Source organism: Falco punctatus (genome assembly GCF_963210335.1).
Source record: "Falco punctatus genome assembly, chromosome: 1".
NCBI lineage: Eukaryota > Metazoa > Chordata > Aves > Falconiformes > Falconidae > Falco > Falco punctatus.
This window is the reverse complement of record NC_137580.1, coordinates 27324215-27351037: the sequence shown is the minus strand read 5'-3', so window position 1 is coordinate 27351037 and position 26823 is coordinate 27324215. Positions and strand designations below refer to the sequence as shown.

General features: G+C 40.8%; 1 long non-coding RNA gene across 1 annotated transcript; it reads left to right on the top strand.

Moving 5' to 3' along the window:
• The first annotated feature begins 9 nt into the window (after window positions 1-9).
• Window positions 10-26095, top strand: LOC308067806. The gene is made up of 3 exons (XR_013929744.1): window positions 10-12676; window positions 13649-13744; window positions 18160-26095. It is a non-coding gene; the product is annotated as an uncharacterized lncRNA (long non-coding RNA).
• Window positions 26096-26823: the final 728 nt, after the last annotated feature.

Below are 26823 nucleotides of genomic sequence, written 5' to 3'. Positions count from 1 at the left end.
TTTCCGAGGCAGTTCCCCACCCCCAGAAGCAGGGCAGCATTGCTCCTAGACGTGGTTTTCGGAGCCCGGCCAGCCCCCGGCCCCCTCAGCAACGCTGGGTTGCAGCGGGGAGGCAAGACGGAGACGGTGCATCGTAGCCTGGAGGATCCGGGTCAGGCTAAAACGAGCCCTCGCCCCACTTGCTTAGTGTGCGATGTGTGCCGCGCTGGCTCCCGAGCACCGGGGGGCTGCGCCTCCATCGGGGGATTGCCCGCGGCCTCTCACCCCGGCGAGCTCAGGTGTCTCCCCTGAAGCCGATGGGTTTCAGCTGTTGCCAGAGGAGCCTCTCTGCCACAGCGGCCACGCTCACCCTGCCGGGAGGGAGCATCAGCCCTGCCAGCGCCAGGGCGCAGCGAGGCCCAGGGGCCGAGGAGACTGGCTGGGACAGCTGCCCTGCTCCGGGGGCTCCCCGGCACCGCGGGAGCCTGGGTGCTTACGGAGCCGCGCTGAGGCGACTTGGTGCGTGGGCAGGGCGGTGTGTCCCCCGCCCGGGGCTGCAGGGGCCTGTGGAAGCAGCTGCCACCACTGCAGCATTCCCACCAGGACGCACAAGTGTCCAGAAATTAAATGTGGTCCTGCAGTAGCTGCCCCTTAGCGCACAGGGACATTGCTCATGCTCACCCTGTTACCTCTTCCCATCTGCGAGGCCTCAAATTTATGCTTTATTCCTTTATTCTTCATAGCTAAACTCCAGGTTAGATTTACACTCTGGTAAATTAACTCCTGTGCTGGGGCCTTGGGACACTTTGGGTTTCAGCATCTGCTGCTGGACTTTTCTACGGACATGGTGTGAAACCAAGTCCTGTTCCTGTATCAAGGCAGAGGTGATTATAGCTCCTGGGTACTTCCAAATACATTAAATGATTCTAGTCTAAAGAATGTATTTACTTGCTTATTTAAATACCTAAGCAAAAAACACCATTCATTTAAGAAGCAATATAGCAGCAATTATAAAGCCAGATATATTCTTGAATTATTTTTTCACCTAGTACCAATGATGTGTGCAGAAATATTCTTATCAGTCACGGACTAGAGCTATCCGCAGCCAGATTCAGTACACCAGACTACCACCTTCCTGTCTGGGACAATCAACCCATGTGACGTCTCCTCCCCCTACCCTACCCTGGTGGTCTTTTCTGGTAAAGAAAATATGCAGACAATTGTGTCCTCAAAAATAGTACCTCAGTACCGTTTGTGCACTTGAAGAAGATAAAGCAGTCTGGAAACTGCAGCTCTGGAAGTAACCAAAGCATTTTAACTCTTTTCTTCTGTGCTTGACTGTCAGGTCTATTCACGGTACAAACTGTAGCCACTGTTTTTTATTAATTTTTTTTTCAGAGATATATGTATAAAAAATCAGGATAATTTAGTATCGGAGATAAACGTGTTGACAAAAAGTAAAAAAGCTGTCTTTTATCCTTCCAGGCACAAGGGAAAAAGGCCTTTCCAGAGAATAAGCATTTTCTGAGTGTAGTGACAGAGCGCTACTGATTGTTTAGATACTTGTTTACATTTCCATTTTTAGCATCTATTAGTACCATGATTTTACAATTCCTTTCACAATTCAAAGTTCAATCCTGATAGAAGCAAATTCTGAAACACTTCAGCTGAATTTGACTGCTATTTGCTCATCATCAGCATCCAAATAGAAAAAGCAGTACAGCAGTCTTGAGAACAGATGATTTAAGTAATCATAAACAGTTATGACGTAGGTAATAAAAATAAAACGTTTAAAGCCCAGGAAAAAAACCCCAAAGCTACAGGATACAGTACATGAGCAGAATAAGTGGGGATTGCTGATTGTCCTTTTTTTTTTTTTTTTTTTTGCAAGTGTAACTTGTGTATCAAATCAAATGCTCGGCCTGAAGGAATTAAGGAATTTAATGAATATAACGTTTACAAATGGAAATACCTCTTCTCAGTCAAGTAGATAACCAAGAACATGAAATCTCAGATTTCTTCTTATTTGACGAATTGGTGGGAGACTGATTTATTTATTAATAAAGAAAACTAGCAAGGAATGAGTAGAACTGTGCTTTTCAACAGAAGAGGAAGGCAAGCAGTAGGAGATAGGGTTCTTTGCACTTAGAAAAACAAGTCTTTCTTCCTTTTGGATTTCCTACAGAAAGTACTGCTGCTCACCTGAGTTGTCTCTGTTCTGCCTTTCAAACTTTGATTTATTCTTTTTTTGAGGGTGTAGTTCTGTATCAGCTGCACTCAGCGTCATGAAGGAGACAGACTCAGAGAGAGGGGGAATCCTTCTTTTTGGTTAAGTATAGCACTGCAGTTCCCAGCTCACAGGTAACTGCAAAAATTCAGGATTTCTGAACCAAATCTGACTTCATGAAACAAGCTCTCCAGAGGTAGATTTTATCTCAGAGTCTCCCTCTGACTTCAGAAAGATTGTACTTTATTAAAAAAAAAAAAACAGCAATTTGAGAACTAATCTGGGTTTACAACACAGCTCACAAGCAGTGAACTGGTACAGTTTCTGTGGCAGTGATTTCCAGCCCTTCTTCACCCACTGGAACAAACACTCCAAACACAGAGGAAATCTTTAAGTCAGCTTTGCCACTAGAAGATCTGTGAAACCACCTGCCAGCTTTTACAAAGAACAATAAACCTCACTCAAAACACTATGAACACTTAACAGACTCAAAACTAAGTTGCAGTGGGGTTTAGTTGATGCTATCTATGTCATTTTTTCCTTCAAGGCTTCTAGAATGTATCTTCAGTTTGTTCCTATTACTAGAGAACATGATGAGTTAAGAAACACGTAAACCGTTTTTCTAATGCAAACCAGTCAAGGAATTTTCTTCTTTACATAGTCTTTGGCTTTACACTACTAATTCTTGACACTTCATCTGAAAACCAAATTTAATGATCTTATTTTGTACTTAGTTTGTACATACACTTTGAAGAGTTTAGGTTTTGCGTTTTTGGTATGTATTATTCTGTATTTCTGCATTTCCCTTGTAAGTCCTCTCTGCTGTTACTGGAAATCTGGAAAATATATGTGCCTTTTCTTGACCTTTATAACTAAGACACAATTAGGTTTTGCTTGATATTTCTCTGTTATTTTATTTTGAATCACACTTACATATTATTTAGAGCACGTCCTATTAATTAATTTACCACATTTTTCCTTTGTTGTTTCATTGCTGACTTTCCTTATTGGAAGACTTCTTCTGGATTTCATTTTTATTGGTAAGAATGCCTGAACAGGTCAGACAACTAGCCATCCTCATTTATAAGTCACAGAAAGAAAAAACACTGGCAGCAGTAAGAAGACAGAGAACCCATTGCTTTCACATCTTAAGTGACATGGTCTTAAACTTCAAAACAAAGAAGGTGACACTGGAAATGTCACATCATCAAGCACTTTCATATTATTTAACTAGATTCTTCATACAGAACTTGAAAATCTTTGAGCAGGATGCTAATTCCACAATTAACTATTTATATAGATAAGTATGCTTGAAAAATTCTCTATTACATGTATGCACAAATACCTTAGTGTAAAGCTGACCAATGTTAGTGCTAGTAAAGCCTGAACACATGAGATTGCCTTTGAAATTCAAATGGTCCATATTCCCACATCATTTAGTTGCTCAGTTTTATTACTGGAATCACAGTTAAGACACAGGTTTCTTTGTCTCTGCTGTCTAAGGGTTCTTTCTCAAAGCGTTCTTTGTATGTATTATCTATATGTTCAAGGCAAGAATACTTCTAAAACATTTTAATACTGCATCCAAATACCAACAGTATTTAAAACACTCAGATACATCAAAGAAGCACTCTTTGGTAGCGGTAACTCACCTGACAGTCGTTTACTTCACAAATCAGAACAAGAAAAATAATAATGTAGAAGTATTAAAAAAATATTAACTTCAGGAGCAGGGATGATGAGAAAAAAGCAAATCAATTTGGTGAGTAAGATGTTAGGTACTTATAAAACTCAAGTTTAATTTTTGGTTTCTGGCAGACTATTTTTTTTTTCCTAATGTATTCATAAGCTCAATTCTTCTTTCATAAAACAGCTATTACAAATCTCTGTGGGACTGAGACCACCTCTTAGTATTTGTGTCTACAGTCTGAAGACTAGGAAATCTTGTGTATTATTTTATGGTAAATTATATATTAAAAAATAAAATCAAATACATGGACCCAGACAGTGTAACCTACCTTGATGTACTGGTTTCGGCTGTGTGGAACTTAGCTGCCTCCTGGAGTTAAACCATGACACTTGGAAACGGTACCTCTAACTCAAAGCAGCTATATTCATCAAACCTTTAGTTAAGAAGTTGTGAGGAACACTCCCAGCAAACTGTTTAAAAGCTAAACTCCTAATGATTACTTTCTACTTCGCCCAGTATGCAGCTGTTTCTGGTGATGAAAGTAAATCTATTTCTGAAAGGTATTGCCTTACATAAAGGTACCTAAAGGGGGCCTAAAGCTGCAGAGGGACTTTTTATGAGATCCTGTAGTGACAGGACAAGGGGTAATGGCTTTAAACTGAATGAGGATAGATTGAAATCGCGTTTTAGGAAGACATTCTTTACTGTGAGAGCAGTGAGCACTGGAACAGGTTGCCCAGAGAAGTTGTGGATGCCCCATCCCTGGAAGTGTTCGAGGCCGGGCTGGATGGGGCTTTGGGCAACACGGTCTAGTGGAAGTTGTCTCCACCAGTGGCATGGAGGTTGGGTCTAGATGATCTTTAAGGTCCCTTCCAACCCAATCCAATTCCATGATTCTGTGTTTCTATGATCTGCGTGTGGATTGAAAAAAATCTATTGAAAACAAGAATTGGAGCCTAGCACATCCCTCCAGGATGCCAGCCCTTAACATTATAGCAGTTGTGGTAGGGAATAAAGAGGGAAGTGGTGCAATTAGCTTTAATTCTGGAAACTGTTGTGGTTGCCATTATATTTCCTGAGATGCCAGATCCTGTTGATAGTCCTGTTGATAGTTGATAGGTGTTCCCTGTGAGTGCCTGGTAGATAGAGCTCTCCTCAGGGGACTGGAGGAGAGGAATGTTGAAGTTCTGGATTCTAATCGGGTTTAGGCATGATTTGGTATTAACTAGGTCTGAAACATGAAAACAAATGTGCTTTTAATGCCTGGGAAACTTTAAAGGCTATGCTACAGCTTCTGAGGAGTCTCAGCTGTCTCCTAAGTTTAACAGCTTTGGGCTTTGGTAGAATATAAGGAATTGCATGTTACTACATCAGCTTCTTGGAACATAAGGAAAAGAGAAGATCTTGAACAAATACCAAAGGAGCTTCTAAGCTTGACAGGAGGACTAAAGGAAAACAGCAAAGTCCATCCTACGCTTAAAGGAGTTGTGAAAGAAGACTAGTGGGTTTGAATGTTGTGGAGAACCGTATTATGAATATACAATATATAGTGTGGCTTGCTTGGTGTGTGGTAGAGGCACAAACTGAAGTAGCGCAAATGAGTCCCTAGAGATGGCACCTTTTTCTGAGTTTTATGCTGGCACAGTTGTTAAGAAATTTATCACACAGTAGATAGCAAGTAAAAATCATCATGTAAATACTATATTAAGGTTTTACCTTGTAATATATATTTTAAGTTAATTAAAAATGAAGCAAAGGTCTACAGTAATGAAACCAAAATCCACTGGCTCCCATTCCCCATTCATACATGATTATGAATTAATCTGGTGGAGTTTGAATTTGTCACAGCTGAGCAAGTACTCATTGGGGGAATGAAACGATAGTACTGGTGGGTGGAAAACAGGAAAGCCCAGTAGTATTGTGTGAAGTCACTAAGCATGAAAGAATTTGCTTCATTAATGGCCATATTACAAATAGTGCATTCACAGCTCTGGATGCCTAAAGCTATATATGTACATATAAAAGGAAATAGAGAAGTATAAATATTCTATTAGTATTTTGATTCATCTCTAATAATTTTGGCAGCATCCATAAATGAAAATGGCAAAGTAACTGAAGAATGTCACTTTTGCCTTTCGGCAACCAGGGAAGCAGGAAGGACAAATGGAGACATGTGTGTGGAAACCTGGAACTGCTTCTTGGTTCTGCAGTGACTTTGGCCGGCTGTGTAAAAGTACATCTGAGTGGAGTCCCTCCCCATCCTCTGCCTAGGGCAGACTGGCAGTGTGTGTTGCATTGCAGCTGTTTTCCAATTCCCAGAGCTAGTAAGAAGATCAGTACAAATTAAAAAGCCTGGATATTCAAATTAACTAATTCTACTGACTTGTTTTATCCAGCCAGGTTGAAGATACTTGTTATCCTCATCTTCTCTATCCCTGTTCCTGTTTGGAAAACAAAATAACTTTCTGATCTTTGAAGTTAAATGATTTTTGTGTTCAAAACTTAAGATTTGAAGTAAGTCTCCCTTGTTTCTGAGATTTGATCATCAATAACAAACTGCCTGTCCTGTAATATGATAGTACTAAATTTATTTGAAAAGGAAAGTTACAAAGTATTTTGTAAAGTATAAATATTAATCAAGTTTCCATATAATAGATAATTCAGGAGTGACTTTGCCTAAATGCAACAAAGGGATTTGCTTTTCAGTAGAAATGGACTCCTTGGCTCTCCTCATCTTTTGGCTTTTTTTATAGGCCAGTCTTTCTAAAGCAGGCCTCTGTCTCCAGCGCCATATGAGTGATAGCAGTTAAATCCCTGTAAGAAGTGATTAGTAATGGCAAATGTGCTACCATGGACTCTTCAGAAGTAGCTTTGTATTGAATTTGCTCCCTTGTGATTTCATGAAAGGTTTGGGTTTTTTTCTTTTTTGTGAAATATATAAAGAACTAATATGAAACCAATTACTTTTTGATTATTTTTCTTCCATCCTGGTGTGACATAAGAGTAAAAAAGGTAGTCAAATAGCAATAATTTGTATAGATTATGTCCCATGCATCTTTATTGTGGAACACACAAAAAACCCACACACCTGCTGAAGGTTGTAATGACAAAAAACAGGCTATAAGAACACAATGACAGTAAACTAGTAAGGAGATACAGCATAAATGTATGTATCTGGCATTCACATCTTGAGTTTTGTGGTCCTGGCCGGCCAGCAACATTTATGCTTAGCTGTATACTGCCTAGCCACTTTCGAGGATTTCTCAATCCTCATCTCAGAAGCCGCTTTCTCAGTTCTTAGTCACCCATAAGTAGTATTTTCAAAAAAAAAAAAAAAATAGAATCTAGTTCTAGGAATTATTAACTTAATTTCCTGGAAGAAGAAACTATGTAGACCTCCAAGAGACCTCTAGCAAAGGATGTAAGTGCTTCAATTATTAGCTTAGAGGCCCACTTGCTTATAAAAAGCCCTGCTTTAAGTTGAACATGCTGGCTGTGAAGGTGGAATAGCACATTCATTCAAAGTAATACTGAGGCTGGAACTATCAAAGAAAAACACAAGTCATGCTACTGTGCTAACACTTCCTTATACATTTTCATAGGATGAAAATCTGGTAAGTGATCTGTTAGGCTGATAGGGTTAGGCTTCTTGACCAGACTATTAGCTACCACATTTAATCTCCTTAAGCATGAACATATGATGTGGCTAAAAGCCCAGAGCCAAGTAAGTAATCACTAAATAACAATTTAAAGTCTTAGTATGTAGAGGACAGCCTTGATTTCCTCCAAGATTTCAGAAGCATGCTCTACTTTATGCAGATATGACGCACCCAGTTTGCACGCAAGGAGCTTGGTTTAAAACTCAGTCAAGAACAGATCTGTCGAGATAAACTTCAAATCTTGTTAGACCTTTTTATTTCCACTGCTTTTTATATGAAACTCTTCAGATAAGAAATCACAAACAGACTGAAAATCTGTAGGGAGGGGGAAAATATTTGATTTTAATTCCAGTCCATTGTATTCACGACAGTATTTCTATTCATTGATTCTATTGATTCTATTCATTGATTATTCTATGTATAATCTCTGGTAGGTCACCAAGCAATTAGAGCCAGAGAACACTTAAAAGCAGTTGTACACAAATAAAGTTAGAAAAATATATAAGCTGTAATGCAGTAAGATATACAGTGGATGTAGTTGTATGGATACTTATTAAATGTAACATGCTAGATATTATTTTGGTACTTTTCTGGCAGAAAATGTTTGGGTTTTCCTAAAATAGTATGAGTATTGGGAATTTCTGCAGCTCCTTAATCTTGCCTTCTCTAAGCCCAGCTATGCAGTAATCGTCAGACCAAGGCAGCATCTTGCAGTAACTTTTTTTCTCTGGAAGATGCAGAATAGTTTATTGAAAAGGACTGAAATGAAAAGGGCTAGGGAAATCTTACCTGATTTCTGATGCACAAAGGTTTCATTGTACTAACAAGACCTTGTTGGATCAACTACCTGGGAGTGTGGATCTGAAGCATGGTTGATTCAGAAGTTGATTCAGTTTTGAAGACTGAGAGGGAGTTAAGGGATGGATGGGGGTAGGAGAGGCAGGTGGCTGAGAGTCTAGAGAAAACTTCTCAATGGAAGAGAAGCTTCCTAGAGCTGGTCAGGAAATAATGTCCCCTGACTGTGAAGACTTACAAGGTTTTGACAGATTTTTGTCTTTCATATCAGGACAAAGCTGAGATCTGAATCACGATTAAGTCAGAATATTCTTTGTTTTAACAGCTCATGAACAGTCAGTTTTTGTGACAGCTTTAAAAAGGTAAAATATGTAATTCTGAGAAGTCCATTTCCCTCCCTGCCCCCCCCCAAAATATAAATAATTATATTATTTACAGTATAGACTAGTGTTCTCATTTGTTTGCTTTAAATTAGTTAGAATTTTCACTGGCAATAGAAAACAGTATAATCAGAAAACAGCTAGTGCCAAAGGCCAGCAGGGGTGCTGAGAGTCACTCTGGGGGAAAGGAGAAGGCTCAGCTGGTAAAATGGACTCTGATGCTGTTTTTTGAAGCGGATCTTGTGACGATAAGAAAGATCCTGGTGCCTTTCACCGAATGTCACAAACCTGGGCCTGTGCCCTGGTTAGATTAAGACCATTGCAGAGCTCATCTATCTTTAGAGTCACACTTTCAAAAACTGTAGTGGTTAACTTTGATACAAATTCCGCTTAAACAATAATTTTGTTACCAGAAGGCAGTGTGCTTTTTTTGAAAGAAACAAGTCGGTTGTGCTCTGAAACAGTGGTAAATAAAGGAGCTGCTCATCTTTCATGTTTTGTGCGGAGCATGGGGACTTGTTAATTGTCCTCATTACTCTGCTGTACCACCTACTCTTTCCACAGGATTTGAGATAAATATATTTTACAGGATTTTAATAGGTCTGTGATAATTAAATTAATATGAAAATCATCTTGTAGATAAATAGGTGTTTTGGTTAGGATATGCCCATACATATCAAGTCTTAGCAAGTTAGTTTCTCGGTAGGGTGGTGGCAAGGATGGCAGGCGTGAAGAGTAAATTCATTACAAGACATGACTTCAGATATTCCCAAACTGTTTAATAAATGCAGTCAAGCTTGTTGCAGTATGATGACAGATAAAACATACTACAAATGATGGGATCCGGTTCACTTGTTTGCAGAGGAAGGAGACAAAAAAAACAAAAAAAAAAAGCTTTTTTAAGCAAAAAGCTCAGTGTGTTAGCCTTCGTTTTGGATATGAATAAGTTGTTTAATTTCCTTCTGGGACTGGAATGACTTAAATTCATGGGTTCTGCCTTGCTAAACAGAGCCCTAATCAAAGAGTTGTGGAAGCTGAGGTTGGCTGCTCTGTTTCTTAATTGTGGATGGTGTTCTGCTTGGTCCAACCAGCCAAATCTTCAGAGCAGCAGAAACTAGTCAGCAGTATCTTGTGTCCTAATCACAGGAATATAAAGCAATTGTCTTTTTTCCTGCTACCTCAGTGATTATTTGAAGGGGTTTTTATACTTAAAACAGTGTCTAAATCTCAAAACATTGTGTAGTTTGATGATTTAACACACTGCCAGAATACATAGCTCCAGTCTTCTAAGAGAATACAGCAAATGAAGAAATGGACTACTGTGAAAATAGAAAAACTCTTCCATAGTTTATAATACACTTTTCCTTATTAATTGTTTCAATAAAATACTTAACTTTATGTTAAGTCACCTGTTTCTTATAAAGTGTTCTTGCTTTTTACTTTCAGGAAAGCCCCAGCTTTGGTATAAAGCAAGCCAGTTTCTTCCTGCCAGAGTACTTTCTAATGGGAATGGGGGCGGGAACAAAAAGGTATAGGCAAAATTGCTTTATAACCAGCCTAGACTTGCAAAGCATTATCTCAGTGTAATAGTGTAAACAATATTAATACATTACGATGAGGACAGACTTGTAAAGGATATTTTTTGTATGAATCACTGTACGCCAAACACTAATCTGCAATAATCTTATCCTTAGCAGCGTTACTGCAGGAGCAATACTTGACTCAGCTTTCCTCAGGAAAGGCGCCTAGAGTTATATTAGTGCCTAGATAGATATAATATATTATATCTCTCTATAATATCTGTACAATATATGATATATATCTCCATCATATGTGTAATGTATAATATATTATAGAGAAATAACCTAGAATTATGTTAGGTAAAAATCCCAGATCCTTGAACACTTCACAGGGAATGTATAAGTAGGATATCATACTAGAGTTTTTTTCCTAAGGATTCATTTGACCTTTATTCAGCCTCCTAAAGTAAACACCTAAATTATTCCACAGCATCCCTCAAGAGTGTTAAGTCAACAAAAGGCCTTCTATCTCCAAATATTTGCTTCTGATGATAGCACACTACAAATAGTAGCCATAATCAGGATTTCCACCTGATGTTTCTAAAATGTAATCTTGTCTTGGCTATAGAGGTCCTATGGTAAAGGTCTTACTGAATATTTTCACATTCCTTCAGTTCAAAAAAAAACCAAAAGCATTTTTTTCCAATGGTGTTTGTCCACACACCATGTTAAGAACAGAGTGCAAGCCAAATCAGACAGTGCTGCTGTGTCCTCCACTTAATTCTCCACTGCAAGGAATCCTGACTAGAGGATTCCGTTTCGCCTTTAAAGTATGAAATACCCTTTTTCAAACCCCAAATCAACCTCAATTAGTGGTGTAAGTTCTGTTAAGAGAAAATGCCATTAGACAGTAACAGTCCATAAACTTAGTGTTAGTACTTTATGCTGCTTCCCTCTCAGCTCTTCCTCCTGCCTTTCTGCCAGAGCGGCTGCCATGGGCTGCAGGAAGGCTTGGATGCAGGAGGACCGGCCCCTTGGGCGGCTCAGAGTAACTGGAGCATCAGAGTCTAAGAGGTGCTAGTGAAGCTGGCATTTGCCATAGATTACATTTGTGGTTAAAAGCAACACAGCTTTTGACTCTGCCTTTCATGCAATTTATAATTGAAAAGCAGCAGAAGTCTAGCAAAAGAGTAAACGACAGCCTGAATTACATTTTTCTGTTAGGAGACAAATTATACAGACAAATTTTGCTGATTCTTTTGGGGCCACTGATAGTGTTAGAGCTGGAAAAAAAAACAGAGATGTGATCAGAGTAACAGGAAGGGGAGCAAGAGCTGATTAATCAGCACAGTGTCAGTGGTCCTCATTGCTAAAGCTGATGTGGAAACAACATTACAGTGTTTGCGGGAACCCATAAGAATAAATGAGAACAAAACTTGGGAGTGATTGAGTGAAATCAGCGGTTTTCTGAAGCAGGACATTCTGCTCCAACAAAACAGGGCAGATGCTGATGGCATGGTTTTCTCTTCAAAAAATCACTAATTGGTTTAGGTTGTGCCTTTTGAAAGAGCCTGACAAAGCTCTGACTCCGGCAGAGGACACCTGACTGATGCACTTTCCAGTCACAAAGTCCACAGCCACTTCCTGAGGTAGGGAGCACATAAATCAGGCTAGGTATCAAAATAAGTTCAGATGAGCATTGCAGAGCAAGGAGCTCTGCACCTTAAAATAGGAACACAGATCTGTTTTAGCAGCTGAAAAGGTTACCAGCTCCAATATAGCCATGCCAAGAGCTTGTGGTTTAACCAGCTGAGGAAACATTGGCATGTGATCCTTGCCCGTCACACAGGTATCTGCTTACATGCTTTTTCAAAAAGGAAATAGTAGTGTTTTCAGGTTAACTTAGGGTGGTGAGTATGGTGGGGAGAGGGATTACTTTTGGTCCTTTGTGCATTCTTGAGTTCCCCGCCCCCTTCCCCCGCTGTACAGGTGAGTAAGGCTTATATTGCTGATTGTTCCTGTGTTCAAAGGGCTGTAATACTTCCAGTGGATGATGAACAGACAACCCATCTGTAGTAAATAATTCTGTGGAGAACTGCCCTATTGACACCTGGGATTTTGTCTCATTCACTCCTTCACTCTTTATTCCAACCTTTTTTTTTTTTTTCCTATTTTCTGACTTTTTTAGGTTTATATTAGTCTGTCTAGTCCATTGGCTATACCTGTAAATATTCCAAATAATGATGGAGATTGGGGTTTTGTTTGCTTGTTTGTGCTATGGCCAATGCATTTTCCTTTCTTTGACAATTAACACTTCTCCCTGTGTTTAACAGTGATGTTGACATCGTATTTGATGCCTCAGTGCTGGCTGACCTACTGGGAACCTCTAAGTCATCCAAGCAACCGAGAAGGATCCTAAGTAGCTGGTAAGTCATACGGTATATGTGAAATGGAAATCATGGCTCATTGTTTCTCTGAGGAGCTTCTGTCAGCTACAAATAAATCACTTCATTAGAATTTAACTGGTAAACTGCAAGTCACTTCTGAGTCACTGAGGAAAGAAGTCATTTTACATTTGAAAACCTCCCTTTTATTCACTGCCACCCTGAAAACTTAGTTAATTGTCACTGTAATTCTCACAGCACTTCAAATGCACATGCTTTGCTATCTTCAATATTGGCATCAGGTTCACATCACATTAAGCCTTTAAGGCAAAAGAATCAAAGATGCCACATTAAATTAGTTTGTCTAGAACTCTGATTAAAATTTTACTGTAATGAATAGGCAATAAAATGAAGGTACTTCAGGTATCTTCAAAAGTGTAATGGCTGTCAGCTAATGTAAGATTGAATTTTGTCTTCAATGTACATTGTTGCCTTACCTAGAAGATGGATAAGTCAAGAAAAACCTCCACCTTTATGTCAGAAAAAAAGTGATACAAAAGTGTTACACTGGTTCTTCTTTTCAGTACACAAACGCATTAATGGGAGATGTGGGACAACTGATATTCTTCACATTCGATACGTTATTTTTTATATAAGACGGTTTTTGCTTATGGAACGCACCAAGTTTTTTCAGTGGCACAGAAAGTAAATCTGAGTAACTGCATTGGTTTAAAATTGTTTTAATTGTCAGTGGTTGCTAGCCTATTGTCTACAGCTGTAAGATTTTAAAAAATGCTGTATTTTCATGACGGGTAGTGATTTAAGGAACTCTCTTAAGCCATTCAATGATAGAGTGGCACTTCCATAACCAAAAGCTCATAATTAGGTGAACATTTTCTTACACTGGGGGGGGGGGGGGGGGGGGGGGGGGGCAGGCAGGGGCAGGGGTACCTTTTAAAAAGTTTTTGGTATCTTGTGCCATTTTTTCCTAAAGATTGGTTTGCATAATCACAGAATGGTCGAGGCTGGAAGAGACCTCTGGAGATCATCCAGTCCAACCCCCTGCTAAAACAGGTTCACCTGGAGCAGGTTGCACAGAGTCACGTCCAGGTGGGTTTTGAATGTCTCCAGAGAAGGAGACTCCACAACTTCTTTGGGCAATCTGTTCTGGTGCTCTGTCACCCTCATACTCAGATGGAACTTCTTGTGTTGCAGTTTGTACCCATTGCCCCTTGTGCTGTCACTTGGCACTATCCTCTTGACACTCGCCCTTAAGATATCTGTATCATCGGTAAGATCCCCTCTCAGTCTTCCCTTCTCCAGGCTAAACAAGCCCAGGTCTCTCAGCCTTTGCTCACCAGGGAGATGCTCCAGTCCCCTCATTATCTTCATAACCCTCTGCTGGACCCTCTCCAGCCGTTCCCTGTCTCTCCTGAACTGAGGAGCCCAGCACTGGACACTGCACTCCAGGTGTGGCCTCACCAGGGCAGAGCAGAGGGGCAGAATCACCTCCCTCGACCTGCTGGCCACACTCCCTCTAATGCCCCCCAGGACCCCATTGGCCTTCCTGGCCAGCAGGGCACACTGCTGGCTCATGGGCAACTTGCTGTCCCCCAGAACTCCCAGGTCCCTCTCTGCAGAGCTGCCTTCCAGCAGGTCAGCCCCTAGCCCATACTGCTGCAGGGGGTTATTCCTCCCCAGGTGCAGGACCCTACACTTGTCCCTGTTGAACTTCATCAGGTTCCTCTCCACCCAACTCTCTACCCTGCCCAGGTCTCGCTGAATGCCAGCGCAGACTTCTGGGGTATCAGCCACTGCTCCCAGTTTTTTATGATCAGCAAACTTGCTGAAGACACACTCTGTCCCCTCATCCAGGTCATGGATGAATAAGTTGAACAGGACTGGACCCAGTGCTGACCCCTGGGGAGCATGGCCAGCCACAGGCCTCCAGCTGGACTCTGCTGCTGATCCCAACCCTCTGAGCTCTGCCCTTCAGCCCGTTCTCAATCCACCTTCTTGGCCACTCATCTAACTCACACTGCCTGAGCTTGCCTATGAGGATGTTAAGGGAGACAGTGTCACAAGTCTTCTTGAAGTCAAGGTAGACAGTCTCCACTAGTCTCCCCTCATCTACCCAGCCAGTCATTCCATCACAGAAGGCTATTGGGTTGGTTGGGCATGATTTCCCCTTGGTGAGTCCATGTTAAGTACTCCTGACATCCTTCTTTTCTTCCACATGCCTTGAGACAACCTCCAGGATGAGCTGTTCTATCACTTTTCTGTGACCAGCCTGTAGTTTCCTGGGTCCTCTTTCCTGCCCTTTTTGAGGACTGTAGTGACACTGGCTTTCCTCCAGTCCTCAGGCACCTCTCCTGTTCTCCATGACCTTTCAAAGATGATGGAGAGTAGCTTGACACACAGAAAAATGCTGCTTGTCCTATTTGTATTTCTTCAGTGATGCTACAGATATTAAGACTGGCTATGGAAGGCTTTAATAGTAGCTATGATGATACAAGTTTTATGAAATGAAAAATATGATAAACTGCAATATTGTACTAAAATTGGTCAGAAGTCCTCGAAGTCAAAACTCTAATTACAACCTGGAGTACTGTAGATGGAACTTGTACATAGTGATGACTTTATCTGCCTAGGTTATTACAAAATGTTGCTCTCCTGCTTTATGCTACTTATCTGTCCTGTCGTACAGCACCTTATGAAAAATCACTACACCTTTGTATTCAACAGTGGGTTACTCGATTAATTTTTTACCTCTTCAGTACTGTGTTGCCCTGTCTATAACCTGATGGTGTGTTATGTTTATTGCTGGTAACAAGGTAGCTTCTTCATATTACCACTGCACCAAAATGTCTTTCTTGGGAAAGGGGAGAGGCAGGGTGCAGTTTGCTTTTTAAAATAAAATAACATTAAAAATGGAGAGAAGTGAGGAAGTAATAATATTAGTAATTACAAGGTGACTTTGCTAAAACTCTGCCCTGAAGAATGCTCAGGTGTAAACCTCTGCTTCGGGCTGAGGAAAAGAGAAAGATCTCAGTGAGAAGCATCCTAAGACACAATAAACAGAAATATGTACATCAGTTCTGCTAGTATTTAGATTCCTGGATGAAAATGAGCAATATGAGGCAGAGCTTTACCTCAGAATCAAGGTCTGCTTTGAAGTGCTGTATTTTACAGAGTATCTATTTTTTAAATGTATTGACTTTAAGAGATTACACGCAGCGAAATAAATCAGAGGATGCAGATCTCTGAGGCAGGAAAAAATGGTTGGCAAGAAAAGCAATGGGAAAGTCACGCTGTAGTTAGAACAGCTGCTGCTATCCAGCACGTAACTGTGTTACTTTTTTGAGGAGGGAGACTGCTTCTATATGAAAAAAATAAGATTTTCCCTTCAATACATCTACAAGATGACTGACAGCTGAGGTCCAGTGGTGTTTAGCCAGACCGAACAGACTATGGGACAAGGCTACTCCAACTGACCATCTGCAGGGCGTCAAACAATCTGCACCCTTGCACACGTTGTTAGAAGTGGTGCCTACATACTCAACAGCCGTTGTAGAATTTCTGTTCCTTAGGCTTCTGATTGCCCTGTGAACCATGCAGATCTCCAGCATCCATAGCAGGGAATTCCACAAATTGACATCTCTCATGAAGAACCTTCATTGTCTGCTTTTATTTAACATGTCCTAGCTCTTGCACTGGAAAAGAGCACGGCAGAAGAGGACTGGGACTTTGTGCACAAGATCCCAGGGTGGAAGGTGGCAGCACCGGGAGCAGGGACATGAAGAAACTTCAGGTCTCCTCCTCTCCTGCTTGGCAAGCAATGAAGTCCATCTAAAAGCTGTTGGTTTTTTTTTAAAAAAGACGCCTTCCTCTAGAGCTCTTCTGGCACTTTCTCAGCCCATCAGAGCACTAGATCATTTCATGGGATGGGTGGAAACTTTCAGTTTTGGTGGCCATGTGTCCTGCTGGCTTCCTGAGCAGCTTGCAGAGGGCATCTGGCACCAGGTAGTGGTGGGAGACAGAGGTGGGAGGACCCACAAGCACTCCTGGGCTTGGGAGCACCCCCTTACCCAGACAGAGAATACTCATCTTCTAGAAGACAAGTATTTTACTTCCCTGCAGGTTTTATTTCCCACTTTTGCCACAAATATTTATCAAATTTCTTGTTAAGATACCAAAGCTGACTCCTTTTTTTTTTTTTGAATACTTAAATCAGAAAAAAAACCATGACTCATAAAACTGCAATATTTAACAAAAAAGCTGCGAAAATACTTTGAAGACAGAGATATCTCTTGTTTAAAAAATTGCAAACCTGGTTTTAAAAGATACCGAAATAGGCAAGGTTTTTACTCTTAGATTGCTATGTATAAAACTTAGCACTGTTTAAATCTTCTGCAGTGTATACTAACCGTAGTAGAAGTCCCTCACACTATAGAGGGAAAGGGAGAAAATAAAAGGATATGCGTTTAAAAGGAAGACACCCAAAATTCATGTGCCACACATTTTAGTGTGCTAAGAAAATGGCAGCTACTGCATGATTAAAAATCTGTAGCATGGGGAACTGAGTAACTTGTGTCTGTGCATGTATTTATCTGCTTTGTTTTTAGAGCACGAGATGAAAGCTGTGTTTAATCATTTCAACTAAGACTTTAGAATAATGTGTTCAGTAAGTCATCTCGCTGACATTTTATCTGGTATGTGACTGAACTCACATACTGCTGCTTCCTGAAAAGAAAGATGTGAACAATTGTCCACACTTGCCCACACTGATGATGAGTCAATGTGTGTATGGGGTTTACTCTCCCAGTTTACCTCATATTTATTACTCTTTTAATTTATAAGCCAGATTATTGCTTTAAAGCAAGTCTTTAAATATAAAAGCATTGTCTCATCTTATTGACACTGAATTGCTTGAGAATTCTTTAATGGTGTTCTTGTCAGAAAGACTTTGTTCCAGCACATATTTACATTTATAGAGGAAATTGTAGTTTCCTCTACAATAATATTGTATTACAATACACCAGCAGTAGGTACAGTAAAAAAATGGTAAGACTGCTGTAATAAAGACCAGGTTTCAGAATGTAGTGTGAAAAGTTTATCATTCAATATATTCCTTTTATCAGCTGGCACCTACAGAGACTTTGTTCTCTCTCTTTGTCATTGGTGCACAATACCTACAGTTCATTCACCAAAGAGGGTTTGAATGGCAGTTGTAGCCTGTCTACACGTCACTGGATTTGGGCTTTTCCGTGTTGACAGAGTGGACATGTGGTAAAGACACTAAGCCATCCTGGCCTCTTCGCTGACTACAGAAGTGGCAAAAAAATGCTTCCTCAAGTAGGGTTATCTGGGGCTTTTTTGTGGACATATGGAAGCTTTAAATTTGTGTCCATAAGTGTAAACTATGTATTACTTAACTTGTTTTTATGGTACTTCATACTGTGATCCTGTCTCTTTCCTACTAACAGCCTTCTCACTTTCAATAAAACTTCTTGCTTTTTTTTCAGAGTGATACCTCTGCTACATGAAAAGTTAATGCTGCTTCAGACGCAGACAGATATTCTAAGGATAAATCTGATTTTAACACAACTAGGAATGGAAAGATAATCCTTCAGAATCGATAATATTGCTCCCTTTGCAGAGCTTGTACTGAAGAGTTTCTGCGGTGCTGGTGTTGTACCTTGTCATATTTTCCTAAAAAGTTTCAAGCAAACTTCAAGCTTCCCGAAAATTTGACTCAAGCTTCTTGTTTTCCTGTTACCCTTCTCTGTCTGCAAGTACATTTTTTAGGTATGGAGTGCTTTCCTTCCTCAAGAGTAAAGCTTTTGTAACCTTTTTTTTTTTTTTTGCTAGTCTATTTTTTTAAGGTTTGGTTACCATATGATCCAAAGTGCTACACTATGAGCTATCAATTCCTAATATAGATATAATTATATGGTGGTCATACATCCCTAGACAAGGCAGAAATGTCTGCTACTGGTATCGGATAGTTGTGCTGGAGGGGCCAAATATTATGAATCACTTATAGCATATTTGCAAGGAGCTAATTACTGTTTGTGATGTTATGAAGCTGTTATATAAGAAAGAAACTAGAGTTTCAGTCAAACATGTTAAAACCTTTTCAGTGCATTCCCATTCTATGACATAGGGTAGAATTGCAAGACATTATCATGCTACTTCTTTTGATCACATATCATAGCAATCTTGCTGTGAAAAACAGGCATCCTAGGACTAGCCTATCACCTACAAAATATGAACAAGCAGGAAGTAGCTTTGAGTCTGAGTATTTGGCAAGTAAACCAAGAATAAAAATGACTGTAATTATACTAATCAAAAAGCCAATCTCCAAACAATTTTTCAAGCAGTGAAGGCACTGAGCCAAATACTTAGTGAGATGTTTGCATTTACCGAGCAAGCACATGACACCAGGAAAATTAATTAATACAGGAATGGTTACAGAAGCAAATTGTTCTCAGAGGTGGCAACATTAATTCCTTTTCACAATTTGGTCATAAGAGGGTAGAAAGCAAAACAAATGCCCTAGGCCCATTGTGAAGTTTCAAAGCCTTTACTAAAGCATATTACTATGATAATTTATTTAAGTTTTATATATATTAACAACAGGACTTCAGAAAGCAAAATTTAGTTGAATACAACTTCAACTTAAAGTTTTATGCAAAATGATATATGGCAAAGATGGTAGTTTTCCAAATGCGTGTTGCTCCTGTTATGTTCTCAGTATTTCTTTTCATTTCTTGATAATGAAACGTCATGGAAACAGGAATATTGGATCAGCTTGAGGACCAGTGCAGATATTTTTTATTCACTGACATTTGTTTTCTATCACACAATTCTGAAGACAGGCAGTGGAAACTCCCGCCCCAAATTACAGGAAGACTAGCACTAAATTATCAAACAATTGTTATCTGGGAGAAATGTGGGGATTTTTTACAAGGCAGAACACTGGGAATGCAATTCTACCTCAAGTATTACAGCAATAGATCATAGTGTCATTATTTCTGCTATTACCAAGAGAGGGCATCCTTTTCCCAGTAAATCATGACATGACTACTGAAATAATAAAAGCTTTTCAAGAGCCTAGTTAATTTTTGTAACTATTCTGTTACATTTTAGCTAAAACTTTTTGAAATTTAAAAATGCAGCTGTTTACAAAGTAGACTGTAGTTCAGTCTCCACGTTGTTTGAGGCTATTTTAAGACCTGCTATACAAATTTCTCAGTATAGCCTTTCATTTAGCCCTCGTATAGTTTCATTAGGATATGCTTTATCTCCTCCACCAGGGGTATATAATCTGTATTAGTAAAAGCCTACCTCTTTAAAATCAGATCATTAATTGCAGGGGTTTTTTTATTTATTTAGGTAGGGCATTTAGTGTTATCTTCTTAGAGCAGCTTTCTAGCACAAATGTGAAGCTATTAACTTCCCATATTTTAGATACTGTTGCCTCCATCAGTGGGACATGAGACACATCTTTTGCATTTGAGCTTAGTTTTGCTGGCTGTAAAACAGCTCTTTCAACTTTGGTGGTGTAAACTGTGGCGTGTAGCTGTATATTATAAAAGCATACTGTGCTAGTTTTTTTAAAGCAACTGGGTTTCCCCTTTGATACTGCCATCCTGCCCCTAGTCACGCATTGACAAGCCTGAGCATTCGATGGGAACTGCTGCAGGTTCAGCACTTTTGAGAAACAGCTTACTTAGAAGTCTGAAGTTGGATTTAGAAGCTTAACATTTCTGGGAAACTTGTCTATAATCCTCATAACTTACTGCTGTTAAGGCAAATATCTATGCAGTATATTTATGCTGCGACCACTATAGATTTTTTACTTCTACTCTGGATAACTCTCTGTTTAAGGAAACCTTTCCATAACTGAGTGTGAGAGAACTGCCAGAATCACTCTCAACCCCATTTTTCTAACAGACGGCACTGTGCTGTCCAAATCAAGTTGTAGGCTTAGTAAATCTACCTAGGCATCCAGAAATTTACCTAACAAGGGAAGAAAGTTTAATTACACTTACAACAGAACTGAAGAACATACATAAAAATAGTCTACCCCACTCACTTTTTTTATGAAGGAATTGGGCCAAAATAATCTGTGCATATGGATCTGTAATTCTGTGAAACCAAAACATTAAATAAATTTTTGTCACAGCATAATTTGAATCATTTGCATAAGGGTGAGTTCAAGGTCATGTCCTTATTAGTCAAACTAATTTTATTTTTCACTTAAACTTGCATTTTGGGGCTTTAAAAGTGAAGCAACATCTAAGAGAAGGGCAGCAGTCCAAAATATACTTGAAAAGAACTGGCATTAGCTCTAACTTTGTCCTATCTGTTAAACAAATGTAAGTTAATTTGTCCTTGAACCTAGAAGCTGGGTGCTGTCTAGAACAAGACAGAAAAAGCACGTTTTCGTAGTTCAGCTGCCACAGGATCTGAGATCTGCCTGCCTGCCAGAGGTTGGGAGCTTAAGCTGAACAGTGGAAACTAGAAAAGATTTTCAGTTGTGAACAAGAGGCTTACAATAAACAATGGAGAAAAATTTTCCAAGAGGAAATGTGAAATAACCTGATACATCCTTGGGTTAGCTGGTAGATGATCAGAGGACCAGACAAAGTGGAGAACAAATACTAAAATTCAACCCAAGAATACAATATCCACTACGTCCTTCCTTCTCTTCCCCTGATTCCCTCTCCCCTCTGGTTGGGTTACAAGAACAGTGCTATATTTAGAACAACATCCTCTTCTGAGAGCTGTATGTGCTTTTTTAAATGTGCAATGTGCACCACGGTTTGCCAGTCAATCTGTGCTACAGGATCAAAGCTTTCTTCTCTCTTGCCTCCCACTGGTATTACAAGCTCGTGATGAAAGTGGAAACTAATAAAATACCTTGAAATTTTGAGACAGCACAAAATAGTAGAGCTTAGACATGTACGCACTTTAAGCTCTGAGAACCTACAGCTAACTTTAACTTGTTAGCATAATATCCTACAATCCTTTTCTTTTCTGTAGGTACCACAAATATCAATTGCTATGTCCCAATTGGCAATACATGGAGAATGGTTATGCACTAAAAGCATAGTGAAAATAAGGGAACTGGATAGAACAGCTTAAATGTAATATCTGCATATATAACAGGAAAATATCACTGATTATGACACTCCCTGTTAGCATTTCACAAATTTTCTGTATGGCTGTATCACAGTAATGCAGAAATCAGCAATGAAAAAATCACGTGCCTTGCCAGGACATACAGCATCTCACCTATCACAGAATCAAAAAATTGTTGAGGCTGGAGGAGATGTCGGGAGATCATTTGGTCCAATGTCCCCTGCTCAAAAGGGGACACCAAGAGCCGCTTGCGCAGAACCATGTCCAGCGAACTTTTGTGTATGTGCAAGGACAGAGACTCCACAACCTCCCTCAGCAACATGTACCAGTGCTCAGTCACCCTCACAGTGAAAATGTATTTCCTAATGTTCACCTGGAACCTTCTGTGTTTCAATTTGTGCCTGTTTCCTCTTATCCTGCCACTGGGCACTGCTGAAAAGAGCCTGGCTCCTTCCCCTTTGCATCCTCCCTTCGGGTATTGATACATACTGATAAAACCCCCCTGTACAACCTAAAGTTGTAGATAACTTTTTAAAAAATCCTTATTGATAACAGTTAACTGGTCATCTCTCATGTTGTTTCAGCATGTGGAAAATAGTATGCTATATTGAAAGGCTGCCTAGGAAATGTCTTTTTACGATGCCTATGAAATTTCTAACACAGTAAAGGCCAAGTAGTCTGTGACTTAGCTTCAGATTTCTGTTAGCTCTTTGGCAGATCTCATCAGCTTACACCAGCTTCCTTAATAAATGTGCCTTTTATACTATCACACAGCAAATTCACCTATTACCTGGAGAACCACAAGTAATATCTAATTACTTATGCTAACAATTAGTGCTAAACTTACATACTGCGTTGAAAATGCAAGTCATTGCTGACACTTCTAACTTAGCATTGCTATCTGTATTTCAGGTATTAACTGAAACGCTGAATCTGACAAACTGGCACATGGGCACTGACAGAGAGGGAGAAAACATCGAACCATTCACTGCTTGTCTTTTATGCTTGCAGTGCCCTTATTCCTGTGGTGGGCTGGCTGCACGTGGCAGCAAGTGCAAAGCCTTGCTCACACCTTACTAAGCACCCACCAGAAGAAGACAAAACAGCTATCTGCCAGCATCCCATACTGGTTTCTCTTTTCTTCCCTGGATTTTCTTCCTTGGATTTCCTTCCAGTGATGACACTCTTCAGCGTGAAAGCTGAGACAAAGAAATACCTTACAAAGTGCAACAAATAGCATTCCTTGCAGCTTACAGACAAATGACAACCAAAAAATATATAACAGATACATTAGGTAAAGCTCTTTCATCACGCAGAAAAGTATCATCAAATATATGATTTATCAAAATGCCAATTTTATTGACAATTACAGAAATCACATGCTGTTTTGACTTGGGAATGATCTTGTTTGTGACTGAGTTGAAATTTAAACGTCTTTAAATTTCTTTCGGGTTTTCTCTTTTGTTGTAGTTATATTGCTCTTTGCGAGCAATCGGTAATAGTAACATCAACTGCATCAGCAGATGACCTGTGGGCTTAAAAGTCCTCCAAAAGGTTACAAACTGTTTCCTAGTCCTCTGACTGACAAGTTAGACTGTCTCTACTTTGCTAAAACAGAAAACACTGTACCCAACACAGCAGTCACCCTGTGGAATACAATTTTAACTGTATGACATAGTCCAAAGATGTCCTGTGTTGCAGCTGACTTGCAGCCATGAGTGATTTTGGAGCTTTACAGTCATGTCTTTGTTGGGTTTGTTTGTTTGCTTTTATTTCAGAGGGCAGGCATGGTCATGGACTGCCATGCTTTGAGAAGAAATGACAGGTTATTTAACCACTACACACACAGATTGGCTCTCTCAAAGCTGAACCAAGCCCTTAAAAAAACCCACACATAACATAAAATTCAAAACTTGTCAGAAAATATTAATGAGTGCCATTGTAATAATTTTACTAATTTTCCTTCCTGTCTACAAGTTAAAGCAGTTTGCTACTGTGGTGTTACGCCTAAAGAAATAACACAGTTAATGAGCAAATGTCGTTTCGTTCATACATGGTGTAAAGAACCTGTGCAGCTGCAGCCGTGCTGAGCCCATGTCACAACACTCTTCATCTGTGGTCAAGTAAATACAACTTTCTTCCAACCCAGTATCTAGAGATTGTCATGAAATACTGTTGGGTTTCTAATTCTTGCTTGGAAATTCACTTTCTGGAAGAGTCACTAGGAAGGATCTAATTGTTAGATTATCTGGTATTTTGAAATCATTTACATTGTATTGTTTGCTTGAAAATGATGTTAATCACAGCAGCAACTGCAGGCAGCAGTTGGCTGTTCCTCCTTTTTCAGCCTCCTTTAATTCCACTAGATCATGAAGTTTTTAGGACTGTGGCGCTTTGCAAGTTGCGTGGTTCTGGCCACTCTGTTCAGAGCAGTCCCAGAGGGGAGGTGGGGACTCTCAAACGGCTTTTCAGTGACACACTGAAAACATCTGAGCCTACACTCCGATGGATCCTGATGATCATTTTCCCCCGTCTTGAAGCAAATCATTTTGATTTATAGTCAACCTGTGGCACTCAGGAGAAAGAAAAGATGGTCCATGGACCTGTTCTGTCTGCCACCGCTCCTTCGTCTGAGTCAACGGTGATATATTGTCAGGGTGCTGTGCAAAGTCAGGGTTTTTCTGTCGTTACTTCTCTCCTGCCTTTGAGAAGCATGGCCGCAGTTCAGTGACGTTTCCACAAGGGCAGCCCCTTCCTCGTTTGCCTCATCCTTTAAACATGGTACAAAAGAGATGCTGAGATTGTTCCCCTTGAAACACTGTTGGAAAACACCTGGATAGCTATATCCCTCATGGGATTTCAGATTCAGGACTTGGCAGCGCTGGCAAGCTACTCTGCTGGCTCCAGGGTGCCTGCTGCTCCTCCTGTACGCCACAGCCACCTTGCCTTGCTTGGCAGCCTCAGTTCTTCTGCCACACGCGCTCTGTGTGCCATACCCGGGGATCCTCCGCCTGCACCGCAGAGCTGAGCAGGGAGATCCCACCCACTCCTCACAGCTCGCTCTGCAGTTATGTGGCACCTGCCTAGCTCAGCTTCGGGCAGAGGTTGACAAGATGTAGGGAAAAGCTCCTGAACAGCGAGCGCCTTGCCCTGAAGCTCCAGAGCAGGCTGCTTGTTCCCCGAGTACCTCGGGAAGCTGGTGCTGGGTATCTCGTTATGCAAGAAAGGGAGTTCAGTGTTCTCTGGGCTATGCTTCTGCCCCAGAAGTTGTAAGAAATCAAACTGGTCAAAGGGGCTTATCTGGCATCTGCAGGGGGTTCCAGCCAAAAGCCAGGCTAAGTGAAATGAACTGTTTACACAGAGCAAAAGCTTGGCAACTCGGGCTTCTCTCAAAGACGCTGTGCTATAAGCTATAACAATTATTCCATCAATGCAGTGTTAACTGTTCTTTAATGCTGGCAGGAGGAACACAATCCATTTTCCAGAGCGAAAATCAGCTACCTTTTTTTTTTTTTTTTTTTTTTTTTAATTTGGCAGCTGAGGGTGGAGCTGTGCCCAGACAGAGCTGCAGAGGCCAGAGGAGCTGCTGCTGAAGGATGGTTACCCAAGCACTAGGGGAGAGAAAACAGAGATTCCAAAAGCAGCCAAACAACATAATTTTTGCCTGATTTTCTTACTCTTTGGTTCCACTGATCCTTCATCTCAGAGTTTTCCAGAAGGGTATCTTAACAGTTATTTTTACCGATCAGTAGTGCAGATGGATATTGATTAACGTCTCTGCAAGTAATGTGTTGCATTTCTCTTGTTTGTGTGCTTCCCAGCAACATACTAATGAACTTGGAAAGGTTTCCAAATCTCTGTACAAGTCATTACTTCTATGAAAATTTACCCAATTAGTACTCATTATTCTAATCAGCCATACATGCCATTAATATGTGCTTTAGTATATAAATTATAACACATAGAAATAATATATTTCAGGCGATAACAATGAGCAGCTCCAACTTGAAAGGTTGTAATAGATAGAAAACTTATTCACAAATAAACAAAAAGCGTTCTTCGATATGGAGAATATATTCGCAATACTGAACAAGCTTTTTTTAGGAATGGGATTTTTAGCCCCCAATAGTGGGAATGGAGTTAGCCAACTTCTCACAGCACTGAACAGGGATCATCCAGGATTCATCACGGTAATCTCTGGTCGGGAGGGGCTGTGACACAAGGCCAGGCTGCTGCGTGCTTGCTCAGAATTGGCACGAGTAGAGCGCTGTGACTTCCATAAAGAGCCTCCTGTGGCTGACTGGCCGGCAACTAAAAGAGAAACAGAAGTCATATTTATTTCTGAAGTCTGAGACTAAATGTTAAAAACAGTTACAGGTGGTTCAGTGAAATATCCCCCTTGCATGCCACTTGGCATGTGCAGAATTCCAGCTTGTTCTGGAGTGTATGGGACAGAGCAAACCAGGAGGAAAGCTGCAAACGGAGTTTCTCCGGGCTGTTTCCTGCTTGTCTCCAGGTGACTGGAATTCAGGCCTGGTTTTATTATGGGGAGGACTGGCCACACAGTTGTTAGGATGCCAAAAGCCAGACACGGCTAGAAATTGTTATCGGGCCCTTTGTTTTGTCCTTTCCGTACTAGCACCTCCCCCAGTACAGAGTAAGGAAGGACGCTGACAGGCACCTGTGCCCAGAGCGGGTGACTCTGCGTGTTTTGCTGATGATCTTTGCCCCAAACCAGCGTCCCGCCGAGGCCGTTCCTTTGTTATACCGGCTCTAGAAACAAACCCGAGCAGCCTTCGTGCGGGGCCCGTGCAAAGCCACACTTTTTGCGAACCGCAGTTCCCCCCGCCCGCCGCGCTCGGTCCCGCGGTGCCGCCGGCAGCGCCCGGGCACGCGCCCCGCCCCGCCCCCCCCGGGAGGGGCCGCGCGCTGCCGCCCCACGGGGCCCCGCCGGTGCCGGGCGTCCCGACGGGCCCCCGGGCCGGCCCCGGCTCGCAGGGCTCCGGGGGGTGACGTTCGGCCCCGCGGTGGCACGCAGA